We start from the raw sequence: 19,212 nt of genomic DNA, 5'->3' as shown, positions 1-19,212 counted from the left end.
TAATTTCTGTCACATAGACCATGCTCTTAGAAATCAGTAAGAGAAAGGCACACAATCCTATAAGGAAACGGGCAAAATATACAAAGGAACAGTTCACACAAAAAGAACGATGGAAGAAAAGAAGTCAAGAAAACAAGTAAGAGAGAAATCAGGCAAGCAAGAGAGGGAGAAAATGAATTCAAGTGGCCAATCGACACCCTAGAAGATTCTCAACTCATTCAACACAAAGAAATTAAAGGAATTTGGGTGTGATGGGAAGTGTTCTACGATGAGATTGTGATGGTGGTTACATGACGGAATGCATTTGTATAAACTCAACAGACTGTACACTATAAAGGGTGCGGTTCACTGTATGTAAACTGTATATCAACCTTAAAAATTCACTAAAAAGGAAATTCAAAGCAAAACAAGATAATATCTTTCACCAATGAGTTTGAAAGAACTAAATAACAACGTTGACAAAGGTATGGGAAACTAGCACTGATAACTAATTGTTGAAGTGCAAATTGGTACAGCTTGTGGAGGATTATTTGAAAATATTTATCAAAATTTTAAAATTCACATATGCTTTAACCAATAATTATGCTATTAGGAATTTGTCTTTTGGATCCATATTCATGCCAAAAACAGGAACATATGGAAAACGATGTTCCCTACAGAAATAAAAAAACAAAACGAAACTAATATTACTTAATCATTTACCTAGTAATGGCCTACTATTGGTAAATATAGGCCGCATGTTGGCCTAATATGTGCCAGGCCTTGGGTTAAGCCTTTGGAATACACTGTGTCTCATTTAATCCTGATAACCCAGTAAGTTTGGTACTAGGCACAAGAAGTATAGCACAGTGGGAAGCACTCCTCTGAAACCAGAATGCACGCGTTCACGTATATCCCAGGTCCACCTTTTATCAGTGTGTTATCTTAGAAATAACAGTATCAATCATGCAAGTTAGTTGTGAGATTTAAATGTGTTCATAAACGTGATGTCCTTAAAAAATGCTTACCACACAGTAAGCTATACAGGTGCTTGCAGCTAAAGGCAGTCGTAACAATAGTAACATTCCCATGGCGTAAATGGGGACGCTGAGGCAGAGATCACAGCACTTGCCTAAGATCACACAACTGATTCTACAGAACGAGTCCACTTAATCACTACACAAGACTTTTGCTGCATAATTCATCTTGGTAAAAATGTGGAATTAATCTAAATATCAGGGAGCAACAATAAAAATACACATCAAAAATCAGTGGACTAGTATAATAAATTTAATCCATCAATACGATGGAATATTATATAAAGAAAGGGGTCTAAGATATATTGTTAGAAAAAGGCAAGTTACAAAATAAAATGCAAATATGATCCCATTTGTGTATTTATTTATATGCCTAAGTATGTATAGTAAATGTCTCAAAGAATATCCAAGTATCAGTGATTACACTTCTAGTGAATAGGAAATGGGATCAGGAAGCCCTACATTCAAGACACACATTTTCTACAGATCTTCCTGTAGCAATGGCGCAGGTTTCACTTTACTACAGAACAATGGCCACCCTCCCCCCTTACAAAAGAAACAAAAGAAAATCTGCAGCCTGTGTAAAGGAATGTGTGTCTGTGTGTTTCAGCCACCTGGTGTCCTGAAAAGCAGGACTCTGATGCCCTCAGGGTCAAAGGTAAGGTCTCAACAGCTTTCCTTAATCATCCATCTCTCTAAACCTGCTTAAACTGTTCCCAATTCTCCCCAGCTTCTAATCTCCTGATCCAACTTCCCCTTTGCACCTTGCCTTGTCTCATTCCATATACCGCACCCTCTTCTTTCAGCCTTTTGCTTCCTATTCACAACCCAGACTCTCCCAGCAGCCCTGATCCCTACGAACACCAGGAATGTACACCTGATCCAGCCAAATCCCTGACATCAAACAACCTCGGTACCACTCCATACAAGTGGTTCTCATCATTCACTACAATTTCTGTATGTTTCCTTAACTATGCCCACCTCTTTGCCTCCCTCTCCTACAGTATTTATCACTCCAGCTCACATACTTGTCTTGACACTGATAAAACACTGCACTTCCTTAGACAGTATAAGGAGATAGCTCCAAACCACAGTAAAAACGCAGGGATGAAAGATAAAGTCCTTACCCTCCAGGCCCTTAGATTCCAGTAGAGAATTTAAGTAAGCAAGCATTTGCAGAAGGGTTGTAAAAGGAACACATTTAGGATGCGACCATCATTCAGAGAGACCTAACTCACACCAGGAGGAAGAGGGGAGGCGTCCTGTCACTACGGCTACTAACACCACCACAAGCACCACTCACTAGGAGGTTACTATGCACTAAAATGCACACTAATCTCCTTGAATCCTCACAAGAACTCTATTTGGAAGGTCCTATCTTTATCTCCATTTTATAGAAGAGTAAAGGAAACCTTAGCATGTTTAACGATTGGCCCAAAGTCACAAAGGGAAGTTGCCAAGCAACAGACACAAGAGCTGACCATTGGCAGTTTCCCGTCACGTGTCACTTTATCTGAGTGTGTTGACACAATTTGGAGCCTGGGAGGACAGAGCCCTGTGGTTCTGAGCAGAGACTCTGCAGCCACCCTGCCCGAGTTCAAATCACAGCCACCACTGCCCAGTGATCTTGGGCATCCATGCCTCAGTTTCCTCATCTGAAAACAGGAATTAAAAATTATATCCCAAGGGGGATCCACTTCTGGCATGATGGAAAGGGAAGCTAATAAATCCCCTCTGTAAAAAGCAACTATAAAGCTGGGCCAAACTGTCAAAAGCAACCATTTCAGCATTTTGGAGATAAACTAACAGCATACAACTTGAGAAGCTTATTCATAAAAACCAGTGAACATTGGGACTTCATTAAAATTATAGACTTTTGTGTTGCAAAATGCATCATTAAGAGGAAAGAAAAGCCACAGACTGGGAGGAAATATTTGCATACCATATATCTGATAAAGGACTTGTACCCAGAACAAATATATAAAGAACTCTTTTAAGACTGAATGAAAGATAAATAACCTGTTTTTAAATGGGCAAAAGACTTAAATAAGACCTTTTACCAAAGACACACAAATGGCCAGTAAGCACACGAAAAGGTGCTTAACACTACTGGCCGTGAGGACAATGTAAATGAAAACCACAATGAGATACCACCACCCACCCACTAGAAGGACAAGACCCAGCCTTAGCAAGAATGTAGAGCAACTGGAACCCTCCTACATCACTGGTGGCAACATAAAATGAGTTGGCTTTTAAACATTTTTTTTTTTCCTTATTACAGGAAAGAATGATTAAAATGCTTGCCTAGATATACAGAAAACAAAGATTTATGAAAAGGCAGATAATTTCAGACCCTTAGGAATCACTCCGTATCAGTTTATACAGATCATCTACTTTCTTTTTTCTACAGCTGTATAGTACTTGTGTATTGACGTTTTATTCTTTTTGTGGTGTCTTGAAGAACTTAAGTTTCTCACTGTATTTTAGTCGAATTTGTAAGTCTTCCCTCATTGTAGGCCGCTTCTACTGTCTTAAGAAATTCTTCCAACAATGAAAGCATGTATCTCCTGTTATTTCCTATAAAAAAGTATTAAAAGTTCTGCCTTTCACATGTAAGTCCTTGGTTAATACTTGGTTAGTACTGACTTATGTGTGAGGTAGGGATTAATTTGCATTTTTCCACAGGGATAACCAATTGGCTCAACACATTCACAGAAAAATATTGACCCTCATAAGAATCAAAGAAATGCAAATTAAAATAGCAGTGATTTTTCACAAGTCAAATCAGCAAAGATTTTTCTAAATGATGATATTCCCTACTTAAAAATGTCTTAATATAGTTGTAAAAAATCACTTGGCTATATGCAACTCTTAAAAATATTCATACTCTTGACCCACTAATGCTATTTTTATAAATCTTGAATATGAAAACAAAACGTAACAATGTCCCCTGATTATGTGGTGAAAAATAAATTTAAATTTAAAAAACCAGAAACATTCTAATTTCCAACATTATGAGAACCGTAAACAAAATTTTTACACATCTACACAATGGAACTTTAGGGAACCAGTAAAATTGATATTTATACAGTTAAAAATAACATGGGGGAAAAGTTCATATTGTTCATTTGTTAAGTGCAAAAACACAGGAAACAAAATCTTATGTAAAGTGTGGCCTCGATTATGTAGAAAGAATAGGGAGGAAAATCAGACCAGAAAGAAATACAGCATAACTGTCAACTGGATCATAGAAGACTTTGTAAATATTATTTTCAATACCTTATTTTCAAAATATTCTATAATAAACATGGAGTGTTTTCATAAGAATAAAGTCTGTAAATTTGTTTGTTCTTAAGGTACTTTTTAAAAGGGAATGGCTGAGTAGATCCATCAGGTCAGTGCAGAACGCAAGGTCTTTTCTTGGCTTTCGTACATGGCATGACCACCAAACAGAAAAGTAAATCAGTAGATAAGAATATTGCATTATTTTTGTTTTATTACAAACTAGACAGCCCCCTCCTCCTCAGCCCACTTAAAATAACTTTTTGCAAATCTGACGTTACTTTTTATTTGGTATATGAAATAGTTAAAGTTTAAATGCTAAGAGTAATAACCCCACCAGCTCTTCAATGACCCTCGTCCCTCCCTACTTCAGCTTATATCCCATGATTAATCACCATCATTCCCCAGCTCGTACCTTCAATTCCCTTCCCCCATTCTCACCCTGAAAAACTCCCCTGGCAAAACCACAACTCCCATTAAATCCGACTCTCCCTGCACCACGCCTGCACCCTTACAGGGAACGTGGCTGGAGAAACACGTGACCACTCTGGCTGGTCTCACTTTGTAGTCATCACCATGAACCTCAGATGTAGCCTTAATGCCGCCTGGAAATCAAACCACATTCCCCTGGTCCATTCACCTCTCACTTTCCTTGCCGACCATGTCACATCTTTCCTCATACTTCCAACACCTACTCCCCCATCTTCAAGCTCAGCGGATGGCCCAGTGTCCTATTTCACAGAGAAAATTAAGAACTTCAGAAGAAAACTGCAGACTCCAACACCACATCAACCCATATCCATCCTTTTATTATATACATCCACGCACCTTTCTACAGGGCCCCCTCCACTGGTGCGCTTGGTCTCCTTCCCCTTCCAAAAATTTCCCTCTACTGGATCACTCCTAAAAATGTCACTTCTCACAGATACAAATAAACTTGTCCTGACCCCACTTTCCCCACAATCTATGGTTCTACCTCTTCAGTGCCCCCTGCAGCAAAACGCCTTGGGAAAATCATGCATACTTGAGACCTACAATTCCCTTTCTCCCATTTTCTCTTAAACGCAAGCCAGAGACCTACTCCACCACCATTACACAGAAACTGCTTTTGCCAAGGTCACTCATAATGTCTCCACTGCAAATCCGGCACCGGCTCTCAGTCCTGATCTTACACACTCTACCAGCAGCACCTGACACAGCTGGTCACCCCTCAGACACTCAGCCTCTCATCTCTTAATGTTGGGGCACCCTGCACTCAGACCCTGGTCATTTCTTCTCCATCTACACTCACGTCCCTCAGCAACGTCACGCATTCTCATGCATGGAATAACGATGCGTCATCCACTTCCAAACTTTCATCTCTTTACTTAGCCCAGTCACAGTCAACTCCCCTCTCGACTTTGCTGCTGCGCTCTCTTACAGACATCTGAGACTTAGCACGTTCAAAACTACACTCTGGGTTTTTTCCCATCCCACCCCCAAACCTGCTCTACCTGCAGTTTTTCCCACTTTCATTTATGGTTACTCTGTTCTTCCAACTGCTCAGATCAAAACCTTCAGAATCACCCATGGCTTTTCCTTCTCTCACTCCACATCCAATAGGTCAGGGGTTCCCAACCCCCGGGCCTCGGACTGATACCGGTCCTCAGCCTCTTAGGAACCGGGCCGCACAGCAGGAGGTAAGCGGTGGGCGAGCGAGCGAAGCTTCATCTGCCGCTGCCCGTGGTTGTCGCTCCCGTCACCGCCTGAACCGTAACACCTCCCACACCACCAGCCCCAGCCCCGCGTCCGTGGAAAAACTGCCTTCCATGAAGCCGGTCCCTGGTGCCAAAAAGGTTGGGGACCGCTGCAACAGGTCACAAAATCTCAATTCCTATCTTCAGAATATATGCAAAATCCAATCACTTTGGGGTCCAATCACCACACTGGACCAAGCTGCTGTCCTACCTTGCCTGCATCACTGCAATGGCCTCCTAATTAGTTCCCTGCTTTCCCCTCTGTCCCCACCCCCACCCCAGTCTTCTCTCAACACTGCACTGGTGCTCAGGGAACTGGCACCAGATGCCTGTCACTATCCTGAGTAACAAAGTCCTTTATCTCTGACCCAGGAGTCTCATGTCGTCTGGCAGCAACCATGAAACTGTTTCTGGCTAACTTGATAGCTTGCAAGGAGGGTAAAATCTCCAACTCCTCACTAAATAACTGAAATGTAGTAAATGTAATAGAATTGCTTTCACTTTTTTTAGATCCTCTGGATCTTCACACAATAAGCTTTATTTTAAAAAGCAATATGGGGACTTCCCTGGTGGCACAGTGGTTAAGCATCCGCCTGCCAATGCAGGGGACATGGGTTCGAGCCCTGGTCCGGGAAGATCCCACATGCCGCGGAGCAACTAAGCCCGTGCGCCACAACTACTGAGCCTGCACTCTAGAGCCCACGAGCCACAACTACTGAGCCCACGCACCACAACTCCTGAGCCCACGCACCACAACTCCTGAAGCCCGCACACCTAGAGCCCATGCTCTGCAACAAGAGAAGCCACCGCAGTGAGAAGCCTGCACACAACAAGAGAAACCACCGCAACTAGAGAAAGCCCACGCGCAGCAACAGACCCAACACGGCCAAAAATAAATTTAAAATAAATAAGTTTTTTTTTAAAAAGCAATATGAATATTTGCATGGCTACAAAGGTAGATAGAGACATTTAAACATAATTAAGTTAAGAAAAGTAGACTTAAAGTTGCCATATAATTTAAAATTAAGAATGAATTTATAATTACAGCAAACGCTCTAATAAATTTTCTTTTTTTAACATCTTTATTGGAGTATAATTGCTTTACAATGGTGGGTTAGTTTCTGCTGTATAACAAAGTGAATCAGCTATACATATACATATATCCCCATATCTTCTCCCTCTTGCGTCTCCCTCCCACCCCCGCATCCCACCACTCTAGGTGGTGGTCACAAAGCACGGAGCTGATCTCCCTGTGCTATGCGGCTGCTTCCCACTAGCTATCTGTTTTACATTTGGTAGTGTATATATGTCCATGCCACTCTCTCACTTCATCCCAGCTTACCCTTCCCCCTCCCCGTGTCCTCAAGTCCACTTTCTACGTCTGTGTCTTTATTCCTGTCCTGCCCCTAGGTTCATCAAAACCATTTTTTTTTAGATTCCATATATATGTGTTAGCATATGGTATTTGTTTTTCTCTTTCTGACTTACTTCACTCTGTATGACAGACTCTAGGCCTAATAAATTTTCAAGTGATTCAAATCCCACTTTGTGGGCTAGATACAAAAATACAATGTAGCACTAAGTTTGCTATGTGACACTGAGTGAGTCTCAGATTCCCCATATAAAATAAAGAGGTTGATCTCTAAAACACATCAAGCTCTAAAATTATCTGATTCAATGAAAACAAAAATATGCAGAGACTTAGAAATTTAACCGGTAGAGAACTTCTTTGTGAGCACTTCTAAGTATCTTTTCCTATAACTGCGTTCAACACATTCCTATTAAATTGAATACAAAACAAATGTTCATAAATTAAGTCATTTAAACTGTTAATGGAGCTGGCTTATAAGATTTGATTAATGAAATAAACTCACTCTCAATTTTTTGATTCAGATTTTAACATGTTGTATTTAAAAAGTAGTACACCTATTACCAATTCATTACTGTCTTTATGTATATACATGCTAATTTTTAAAATGTATACATTTTTACACCTTTCCAGGAACTTACCAATATTTTAGCTAAAACCATAGTAAATCCCTAGTCTCACCACTTCCACTGCCTATAAGGAAGTATTAAACTATTGGTTAAACTACGAAGTAGGTAAGATCCTTTGAGAATTTTTTGACAAACTGTTGACAATTAAGTAGGGCCCAAATATCTGTTTGCTGTTTATTTTTATTCTGGGACAGGGGTGCTGTACCAAATAGTATAATGACAGAGTTCCTTCTCTACTTCTCTTTCTTCAAAATTTGTTCATACATAAAGTCTCTTAAATATAATGAACTACTAAAGCAAAAATTTTTAACTCCTAATGGCAACATGCACATAAAAATAATTGAAAAGTAAAGCAACTGCTTTGACCGCTTTCAGCCTTTAGGTCTTAACACAAAGCTCCAATTTAAAATGTAATGTGTCAATTATGTGTTCAAATGCTTTTGCATAGAATATGTAAGAGTTTTTCATTCAATCTGCATTAGAGAATAAGAGATTTTAGTTAAAACAATCTTTTCCTCATTTTATATAAGTATACCTAATAAAGAAGAGCAGATTTGGGGTACAAAAAGTAATCCACAAAAGATTTATTAAATGTATATTAAGAGTGAATGTAAACCACATTCACTGATCATTAGCGATAAAGGGCATCCTGCAGAGCAATAATTATTCAAATGAATGATACAGCCCTATTAAGCAAATATAAAAATCTTACAAAATGGAAAAGGTTATACACACTGTAAAATGATAACTTAATTGTCAAAAGTAATCACTTATTATAGGCTGCCAAACAGGGGATCTCTTGACGCTTTTAAAATGATCTAACTTAAAAATAATTCATGTTACCCACCATAGATCAGCAGGCATTTCATAAATTAAGTTACACAAAGTTCAGTGACATAGGTGTGGCTTCATGACAGCACTAACTGAAAACACACTGAAAACCTTTATTTAAAGAAAAATTAGATTTGGGTTTCCCCCAAAGTAAAAGACTTTAATGTTCACTGATCCTAGCAAAATAAACAAAAACTATTAAAAAGAACAAAAAAACTTTGGATGAGCTTCTAATGAAACATATGCTTTTTTAATCTCCACACACACGCACACAAAAACACAAGGACAGTGAAAACTGGAAAACAAATGACAACAGAGTTAACTGGCTTAAACAAATGAGAGAAAGCTGAAATCTAAGCCTATTGGAAGGGAAGGCAACAGAAACAAGCCTAAGAAAAAATATCGCAAATCTGAAACAAGAGTCAGATGCAATTTATTAAAAAGTGGGGGTAGAACAGTTAGAAAACAAAAACTCCTATAAACCAAAATAAAAATTCAACAGAAGAAAAACTGAAAAAAATCTTCCCCCCAAAAAAGAACCAGAAAATTAACTGACTTAAATATTTGAGAAAAGGCTAAAAAAAATTAATATATCAATCCAGGAGGTCCCACATCCAACAAAAAAAGAGCTTTAGTCAGGAAAAGAAAGAAAATGAAGGGGAAAGCATTACAAAAGAAAATGTTAAATTCTCCCCTGAACTGAAGAACACAAGTTTACACACTGAAGAACCCATGGAATGCTCAGTACACCCAAAGAAGAAAAAATAATAATCAGGCACATCGTGGTGAAATTTTAAAATTTAGACAATAACAGAAAGATACTATAAAGCTTCCAGAAAGAGAAAAAATTTACATACAAACGACTGGGAAAGAGATGGCAACTGACACAGTGATAACACTGAAAGCTGGAAGTTAGTGGAGCAATGTCTTCAAAATTCCAGGAGGAAGGCTGCTTCCAACGCGGCACACGTTTATAGTCAACAACTCTTCTGAGCACCCCACGTTTCCCCGCACCCCTGCAGGGCCATATGACTGGTTCTGGCCCATGCAGTGTGAGCACGAGTGACATGTGTCACTTCTGGGCCAAATATTTAGTGCCAGCTTGTGACCTGTCAGCTCTCTTTTGCACCTGCTGTGGTAACCCCGAGCCATGGGGTGATACGATGGGGAACTGCAGGAAGATGCCAGAGGAGCCCCAGGCCCCCAGCAGACTTGGCGAAACCAAGCAATAAGCATTTATTTACGCACTGAGATTTCAGAGTTAATCTGCCACTGCAGCATAACCTATTCTATGCTGACTACAACAGTAACCTAGAATTCTATACAGTCAGGCTATAAAGCAAATATTTAGAACACAGACATTTTCTGACATGCAAGGTCTCAAACACACCACACACACACACGCGCACGCACACACGCACACGCACACACACACACCCCATCACCTTACTAGGAAGCTACTAGGAGGTTACGCTCCATCAAATCAAGGAAGTAAACCAAGAAATGGAAAACAGGTAACCCTACTTAGGAGAGGAGAGAAAAGAATCTCTAGGCTGATGGTACAGCTCCTACAGCTCAGCCTGTTTGGGATACGGTCCTTGCCATCTGTAGCTCTTCCCAAACACCCTCCAAGAGTCAGCTCAATGGTGATGTCCTCCATGAAGACAGAAATCCAAATTTCCTGGCTACCAGAAGTAAATGAAAACATCCTGCATCAATAGCAGGAAAAGAGCTGCATTCTAAAATCTGTTAGCAATGTGGTTTGTGACTCGGGCAAATTACGTAACAACTCTTAGGCTCAATTTCCTCATCATCTGCATAAGGGTGAGGTTATCAGAAGGTTCCTTCTAATTCTAAAAGGCAGTAGTTCTGCCAATGTACAAAACCACTAAATCCTAATACAATCCTATGCTTGGTACATGCTTACATATTCTGACAGTCAGTGATATTTGGTAATAATGTTATTCCCTAAATATATATATATTTTTTACTTTAAAAGCAATGTCAACAGACAAAAATGACTACTGTCAGAGGGATGATGATATTTCCTTTAAAACCCAAACTCAGGTTTAATAACAAACAGCTTCATTATTACAAACATCAAAACAAAAGGAAAATCATACGAAATAACAAGTCTACCAGTAAGAATTCATCTTACTTTAAAAGTGTGTTAACCCTGTTGCTTTCACCACCCAGTGTGTCATTGGTGTGGCCAGAATAATGCCTATCACTCTAAGTACAACAGCAAGCAGTACTGAAGAATAGGTGATCTAGAGCACATGCTGAATACGTCTTTTCTAAATAGTTCTAAAGAGTAACATTAACGTCTTAAAATTGTTTTTGATAGAAATTTTATCTAATAGGAGCCATATATTCCTCTGCCTTCTTAAAAGAGACACTTTAAACACAAGTGTGTACATTAAATATAATCTCATGCTGTATACAGACAGACACCTCTTCACATGATAAAATTTACCTGTTGGAAGATTTCAGGACGGCATAGCGACGCTTGCAGGGTTTACTGATGCTCAGGAAACTTGGTCTCCCAGGCCTTCAGAGAGATGTGGTCTTTTCTTCTTTCCTTCTCCTCTACTACTCAAGAGTCGGCTCCCAAGGACAATGGGATAGCCACCGCTCCCCAAACATAGTCTCCAAGTGTGATGCCCTTTTAATAATTTTAAGAAAAAGTTTCAGTGTGATGGCTGTTGAGAGTGGTAAGACAATATTAAAACAATCAGTAGGAGAACAAGCGCCCAGGGCCTTGCAGGTGGCCACATGCAGTACCGTTCTGTTCTAGATCTCCCACCACCTGACCGCCGTGACTCAGAGCCAGTCAACCCACCGCTGCTTACACTGCACCCGTGTGCAATCCTCACAATTCTAGTAGCTGCACCAGTCATACTTCTGTAGACTCCCATTCTCCTTCCTCTTTTATTTACATTTTTCTCATCTCTTTGGTCTCACACCCCTTCCCCACACGGGGCTTCCTCAACAAGAAAAACCAAGTCTTATGCAGATATTGCTGACTAACCAGAATACTCCTTTTAACTAATCACAGTACCTTTTAAACTAATGATTACTGTTAGCACCTGTTATAGGCCAGGCACTTAACTCATACATTTACATGCATTATCTCAATTATTACACCAATGTTGAGGAAGGCACCATGATTATTTTAGATAAGACAAATAAGACTTTGATTTTATTTTAAAAACCTACCCTATAAAATCACAGTGCTGAAATTCAAACTTCGATCTGCAACCCTATGAGAGACTGCCTTCACCAGCTGCAGTCAGAGTCGCCCAGGTCTCTGGCTTGTCTAATTCCTAACGAGTTCTTCCTTCCTGCTTAATTCTGAGGGTGCCAGAGGTTCCAGAGAACTGAAGTTTTACCTTACTAAGCTCTGTAAGGCAACATCAAGGGAAATGTGCTCTGGGGCCATTACTCTCCTCACACTCCAGTTAACCGTGCTTCCAGAAGCGACAAGAGGCCTGTGCATCTTCACGACCAGCCAGTGGAGTATGTGAGTGAATTCAGACACACATCGCGGTTCTACAAGAAGATGCAGTTCTCCCTGGGTGGGGATTTGGGGCCATGTAGTTTCAAGAACTTCGGCCTTATCGGTGCTATGACTTATTCAGCTGAGCAGATCAACTCGGCCAGGGATAAATAAGAAACACAAAAAACCCAACGGATGTCTAAGATCCAGCCAGCACATCTCTGCCTTTAACGTGCAGACAACCGTGTAAAAGCTACAGGCACTTTCTGTACACCACGTCCCCACTCAGTGGCCACGCTCCATGCCATGTGTGAGGGAGACAAAGGAGAAAGACCACAGCCCACGCCCTCCACAAGGAACTTGGTGATGAATGTTGTACCAGAAACATACGAATTGATAAAATGGGATTACTGAAGGAGCTGGAAGGAAGGGTGGTCAGGGAAGGCTTCTCGGAGATGGTGACCCTGAGAATGAACCAACCACAGGGGGAGCCACTGAAGAGCAGTCTAGGAAAAGTGTCAAAGGGGAGGAAGCCAGAAGCAGCCTGGAATGTTGAGGAACAGAAAGGCTAGACCACACCTTTGTGCAAAGGCAGAGAGAGGGTGGTTCAAAACGCGCTAAAGAGCCAGGCAGAAGTCTTGTGGTCGATGGAAAGAGTTTGGATTTTACTTTAAGCAAAATATATATGTATTCACAGTAACTCTGACAGATAGATTATCCCCACCTTAGCCCCACATGAGGAATAAGACTCAGAGGGGTTATATAATGGGTTCAAGGTCAAAAAGCTAGTAATGTACACTCTTCCCTGAAGATCTAACACCTCTAAAACGTCCTCTGTGTGCAAAGGGAGAATGGAAGTCTTAAATGACTTTATCTGTCTATTCTTCAAACAGTAACGAGACCAACGGTCATCCAAAACAAACGTCACAACAACGTAAAACGTAACATCTGTATGAACCATCAAAGATGACTCTGAAGTTAGTTTAAGGTAAAATGTGCCCTCAGTCCAAAAGCCTTCCCTACTTACTAGCTAAACCAACATGTTGTGCAGCATAATAAATTAACCATAAAAATATTAATGACAATTTCACTCTCAATACACTTTAAAACATATCCCATTGCTGTTTCTCTCTTTCTCTACCTGGACAACTCTTTCAATCAAGCTAGTCATACAAGAAAGTTTCCTCTTTTTATGACACATACTAATATTATAAATTTCTCCCTTGCAAAAGCAATAATTTCACAAAATTACCCAGGCGCCACAGATGTGTCATTTCCAAAAGTGGAAGAGGTCAGGGATGAGGACAGAGAACTGAAATAGACAATCTTCATTTCCCATAAAATGCAACAAGCGGAAAACAGCAAAAGGTGATCTTTTTAACTCTAGGTCATTTACCTACCTACCCTTTTTAAGTATCAAAATAGATGCATACACACCTATTAGTTATTCGAGATTATAAATAACGTGGAGTATTTGACCTCATACTTCAGTATATTTGTGTGTGTATGTGCGTGTGCATCGATCCATTTTGCATGACTGCGTATTTTTATTTTTTTATTTTTATTTTTATTTTATTTATGGCTGTGTTGGGTCTTCGTTTCTGCGCGAGGGCCTTCTCTAGTTGTGGCAAGCGGGGGCCACTCCTCATCGCGGTGCGCGGGCCTCTCACTATCGCGGCCTCTCCTGCTGCGGAGCACAGGCTCCAGACGCGCAGGCTCAGTAATTGTGGCTCACAGGCTTAGTTGCTCCGCGGCATGTGGGATCCTCCCAGACCAGGGCTCGAACCCGTGTCCCCTGCATCGGCAGGCAGACCCTCAACCACTGCGCCACCAGGGAAGCCCCGTGACTGCGTATTTTTAAGCGAGTGATAACAGTAACTGCCACAAATTCAGAGATGGGCGTAACAGTTCCCTTTTCTGGAGTATGTTATGACTTTTAAATAAGATCACACAGGCACTTCTATGAGCAAAATAAAAGATAATGTTAGTAACACAAAAGTTTCCTGAAAACTGACCACAATGGAGAAAACTACCAGAGTCTTCTCTGAAGAGTGACATTACCCAACAAGACAGGCTTAAGAAGATGCTTCCTTCTGTTCCCTAAGAAGAGGGCCATTAAAGGAGCACTCAGGGACTTCCCTGGTTGCACAGTGGTTAAGGCTCTGTGCTCCCAGTGCAGGGGGCCCGGGTTCAATCCCTGGTCAGGGAACTAGATCCCACGTGCATGCCGCAACTAAGAGTTCGCGTGTTGCCACTAAGGAGCCCGCATGCTGCAACTAAGACCCGGTGCAACCAAATAGATAAATAAATAAAAAAAATTTTTTTTTTTAAAGGAGCACTCAGGACCATGAGATGAGTAGGAATCCATTCAGTACAGCTGAGTTTCCCTCCCAGGTCATGGCACAGCCCAGGGTGGCTGCAGCCCAGGTCAGTGGCACCCAAACCCTTTCTCTGCCACTCCCTGCAAGGTGCTATGGGGAGGGTGCCAGGTGACACCAAGAGTGTGCCCCTGGGTCCTGCAGAGGCCGTGTTTAAGGCCTGCCCATCTTCCCACTAAAAGAACGGAAAGGGGCAGTGCCATGTACTTCCCATCAATTCAGGAGATATTTAAAGATCATAAAAAAAAAAAAAGGAAAACATGTTTCAGAAGAGATGAAGGGAGCTCTAAAAAGGGTAAAGGTTCAGGTGAATAATCTGGGTGATCGTACCCAGACCAGTGGAAAGCACCTGCCAAGTCACAGGTGAGTTCTTCTAAGTATCCTAGTTAAGCCCAAGGTCAGTGGGCCAGCTTCCCCAAAGGCAACAAGGAAACATTAGGGACAATGGCGGAACCAGAGGGTTGAGGCCATATATTCTGTTCTGTATATTCTGGAATGGCTTCCGAAACTTACCATATCCATGCTACCTGATGCGGCACTGAGAAATAAATAAGAAAGCATGGGGAACGGATCACAGGCTATGTTTTTGGGTTTTCTCTGTGAAACTTGATAAACAACTGCCGTTCGTGTTTCTAAACAAAACTGATTCCCCACAGCACTAAACAGTCCACTTAAAATTCATTCATTCAAGTAAGCTAAGTAGATTTTATGTTGTGATATTTGTTAGGTTAACAAAAAAAGTCAGGATAAATGTACATCTACTATGGTTGAGAAAACCTCAGACATTTCATCTTGAAGTAGATGGCAGTTTACTTTTGCTTGAATACACATAGATCTTTATTCCAAGGAACACGGTCCACGAAGAACATATTCGGAAACCATTCACGTTATAATTGTGATTACTGCGTTCTCCGTCCTCATACCCAGTAAAGCGGCATATCGCCTTTTCCGGGGTAGACGTTCAAGAAACATCTGCTGAACTGAATTCAACATTATATATTTCATTACCGGAAGCCTGAGCTCTGCCACATATTCCCACCTGGCCCTAAATTCCAAAAAGTACGGATGGCAACCCCAAATTCCACATTCCGACTGAACGTTACGGTGGCCTACAGACGACCGCACACATTCCAAGTTCTGCGCCAGGAACTGCCCCCGAGAAATGTCAGTAGTTCTGACCCAGAATGAACCACAAAGGTGTACCTGAAGTTGTCAACACCTGAAGCAAACTGAAAATCAAGGCCCGTCTCGGGGCCGGCTTGACATCCCCAGTCCCCACGCCCGCGCGAGCCCGCGAGGGTCCGGCGGCGCCTCCACGCGCGGAACAGACCAGGGTCTCGGCCCGACGCGACCCCCCGGGGACAGCACGGGCGCGGCCTGCGGCCCCCGGACCGCCCTGCGGCCGCCGGCCTCCAGCCCGGGGGTCCGAGCGCGGCCGAGGGGCTGCGGAGCGCGCAGGCCCCGCGCCACCGCCCCAGGCCTTGCCGAGCCCCGGCCTCTCCCCGGCGGACTGCGGGCAACAAAGGCGGCGGCCCGGGCCCGGCGCGCGCGGCGGACGAGAGGCCGAGGGGTCCGGCCGGCGCGCGGCGGAAGCAGGCCTCGGCCCTCCCCTGCCCGGCTTCCCGGACGCCGCTCCCCGCCGGCCCGGCCCCCGCCCGCGGACCCGCGGAGGCGCGCAGGGCCTCAGGCCGCCGGGACCCTCGCCGCTCCCCGCCGCGCGGCCTCCCCGACCCCCTCCGCGCCGGAGCCGCCCGGCCGGCCGGAGGAGAAGGGGCACCGCCGCGGCCGGTTCCCCGGGCCCCCGAGGAGAGGGGGCGGGAAGCCGAGCCCGGACCCAGCCTCCAACTCGGCTCCGCAGACGCTCACCCGGCGGCCGCCCGCTCCGCTTCCTCGCCCAGCGCCGGCGCGACTGCCGCGCTCGGCCCTCCTTCCCGCAACTCCTCCTCCCGCCTCCTTCCTCCTCCTCCTCCTCCTCCTCCAGGAGGGGCGCGCCGGGCGCCGGCCCGAGCTGGAGCCGCAACCGAGGAGCCGAGCCGGCCGCTCCGCGCCCACCACTCGGCCCGCGGCGCCGGCGGGCGTCGGCGCGGGGGGCGGGCCGGCGGGGGCGGGGGTGGGGGCGCGCGGGGCGGGGCCGGGGGCGCCGCGGGGCCGGTCCCCCGCTGGAGTCGGAGTCCCGGCATCTGCCCGCCCGGCGCGCCCCGCCCGCGCCCGCTGGCCCGGCTGATTGTCCGGTACTGCCTCTGCCTTTGCAGCCTCCCCTCCTCGGCGGCCGGGCCGACGCGGAAAGGAAGATGTCCTCGGCCCTCGGCCGCCGGCTCTGCCCTTGTCCCTGCGGTCGGGCGGCGGCCTCCACGCGGCCGAGGTCCGCTCACCTGGCGCGGTGACCCGGGCCCGGTCCCCGCGGGGAGGGAGGGACGGGCGAGCACGCGCGCCCGAGCAGGGCCGGGGAGGGAAGCCCTTCCCCACACCTTGTCTAGCTTAACCGTAGAATGTGCTTATTAAAAGAAAACTTATTCCTTGTTTCAAGCCATCTGCTTTTCCATTTAGTCCTTGTTAGTGGGGTTTTATGCAGGAATAGTTCACTATTGTTTGCGCCGCTGAATTCCAAGGTAGTGTGACGTAAAGTTGCGTGTTGGTGACTTGACTCATTTCTTTGGAAACTGGCTGAACCGTCCCAACATATAGCAATAACAGCAAATTGGATTTTTGCCAATGAGAAGCAACAGGAACATTTTTATTTCTCTTTTCATCCAAGAAAAGTGATTAAAGATAAGTATCATTAAAATCTAACTTAAGCTCTTTTCTCTCGTCCGCCATCCTATGTGCGGTGAATTTGCTCCTCGTCATGTCTTCTCACAACACTTCAGGATCAAGCGATTCCTGGCCAAGAAACAAAAGCAGAATCGTCCCATTCTCCAGTGGATTCCAATTAAAACTGGTAATAAAATCAGGCACAACTCCAAGAGAAGGCACTGGAGAAGAACCAAGCTGGGTCTATAAGGAGCCTCACATATGAAGTGGCACACATTTACGCTATCAAGGTCAATTGCGTCTTACCGTATCAGAACATCACTAGTGTCTGGAACAGCTTCCTGTGTTTGATGGGAGGCATGGAATGGCTCTCTCCTCTTTTCTTTATCTTTCCTCACCACTGCTCACTGTGTAGCTCAGTAATAAATATGTGAAACCTTTTGTTGGGGAAAAAAAAAAATCTAACTTAATAATTGTTGGCTTTAAAACTTGTATTTCTTGAATAGTATGGACCTTTTAAGGAGGAAACAAGGCTAGGGAAAAAAGTCTTAAAGTTGTTCCAAGGTGAATTTGTAGCTGAATTATACCGCAGTTAAGCTGTTAGCTTTAAAAAAGTGCAAGTAATTGATCTTAATTCCTATAAATGTTGAATATATAATTCTCATCTAAACACAAAATGATTAATAATTTAAAAATTGGATTGTCAGGTGATTCAATTGGTTTGTATGACTGAATAGTATATATAAGGTTGATGTCATTTGTTATATGTGATTCACCAGACCTTCTGTCATCTTCAGTTCTTAGTTGAATTTATTATTCAACCCCTACCATTATTGTTACCCTGATTTAGATACAACTCAATTCTCAAATATCTAATCACAGTTAATGATCACAGTTAACTAATCACAGTTAGTTGACTGAAATAGAATGGTCAGAGAGCTCAGTGATAATCGTAAGTGGTAATTAGAAAAGAAGCAAACTTTTCAACCCACCCCTCTTGTTGTAAGCCCTTCAGAAGGAAAAGACATGGGACAGATTGGAGTATCAGGGGGCTGGTGTCTCCTTATATGATCTAAAGAAGGCCAGCTGGGGGCCATCAGCAGGGCTTGATAAGCACTAAGCTAGCAATGGGCTGAGCTGACTCTTCTAGGAGACAGGATCAAGACACGGGCTTCTGAGTCTGGCAGAGCTGGTCTGGCATCTCAGCTTTGACAATTCATATAGTTATGTGACCTTAAGTTTCTCAGTTGTAACTTCAATGTCTTTGAAGGGGGGGGGGGAGTGGGGGAGGGGTTTTGATATTTTGATATTAAGTATATTAAATAGTTGTGAAGATTACTTGAGATAATGCACAAAACCTGGTCCATAATGATTGTTATTACTAGGTAATGTATATTTTACAGGCAAGGCATTTAAATATTTTTTGGTGTATATTATCTACTTTATTTGAACAATAATCTATTTGTAAGGTCAGTATTATCATCATCCCCACATTACAGGTGAGGAAACTGTGGCTTCTTGTGTATAAGTAGTAAATAACTTTATCAAAGTCACACAGCTACTATGGGGCAGAGCTGGAATTCAGACTTAGATCTCTCTGACTCCACAATATGACCTCTTAACCACTAAATTGAAATAATAGTGATAACTATATGAATAATATAACAACTTTAGTGTAGAGATACTAGTGGCTAAATATACCATTAAAATCTCCATGCTTG

At 43.2% G+C, this 19,212-nt stretch overlaps 1 protein-coding gene across 3 annotated transcripts in view; it reads right to left on the bottom strand.

The window, feature by feature from the left end:
* The window catches only part of SOCS6 (suppressor of cytokine signaling 6), a 31,088-nt gene extending 14,303 nt beyond the window's left edge, over positions 1-16,785 (bottom strand). The window contains exons 1-2 of one of the 3 annotated variants that reach the window (XM_059894552.1): positions 16,607-16,785; positions 11,340-11,528 (exon numbers count right to left, since the gene is read on the bottom strand). The gene's annotated coding sequence lies outside the window, so the exon portion shown is untranslated. Of the gene's footprint in view, positions 1-11,339; positions 11,529-15,943; positions 16,065-16,606 lie in introns of those variants that run through there. The other 2 variants (XM_059894553.1, XM_059894554.1) reach the window with 2 other exon arrangements.
* Positions 16,786-19,212: the final 2,427 nt, after the last annotated feature.

The sequence above is a fragment of the Balaenoptera ricei genome, chromosome 14, assembly GCF_028023285.1.
Source record: "Balaenoptera ricei isolate mBalRic1 chromosome 14, mBalRic1.hap2, whole genome shotgun sequence".
Taxonomy (NCBI): Eukaryota; Metazoa; Chordata; class Mammalia; order Artiodactyla; family Balaenopteridae; genus Balaenoptera; species Balaenoptera ricei.
The sequence above is the reverse complement of the archived record's forward strand: the minus strand, read 5'-3'. Positions and strand labels throughout refer to the sequence as shown.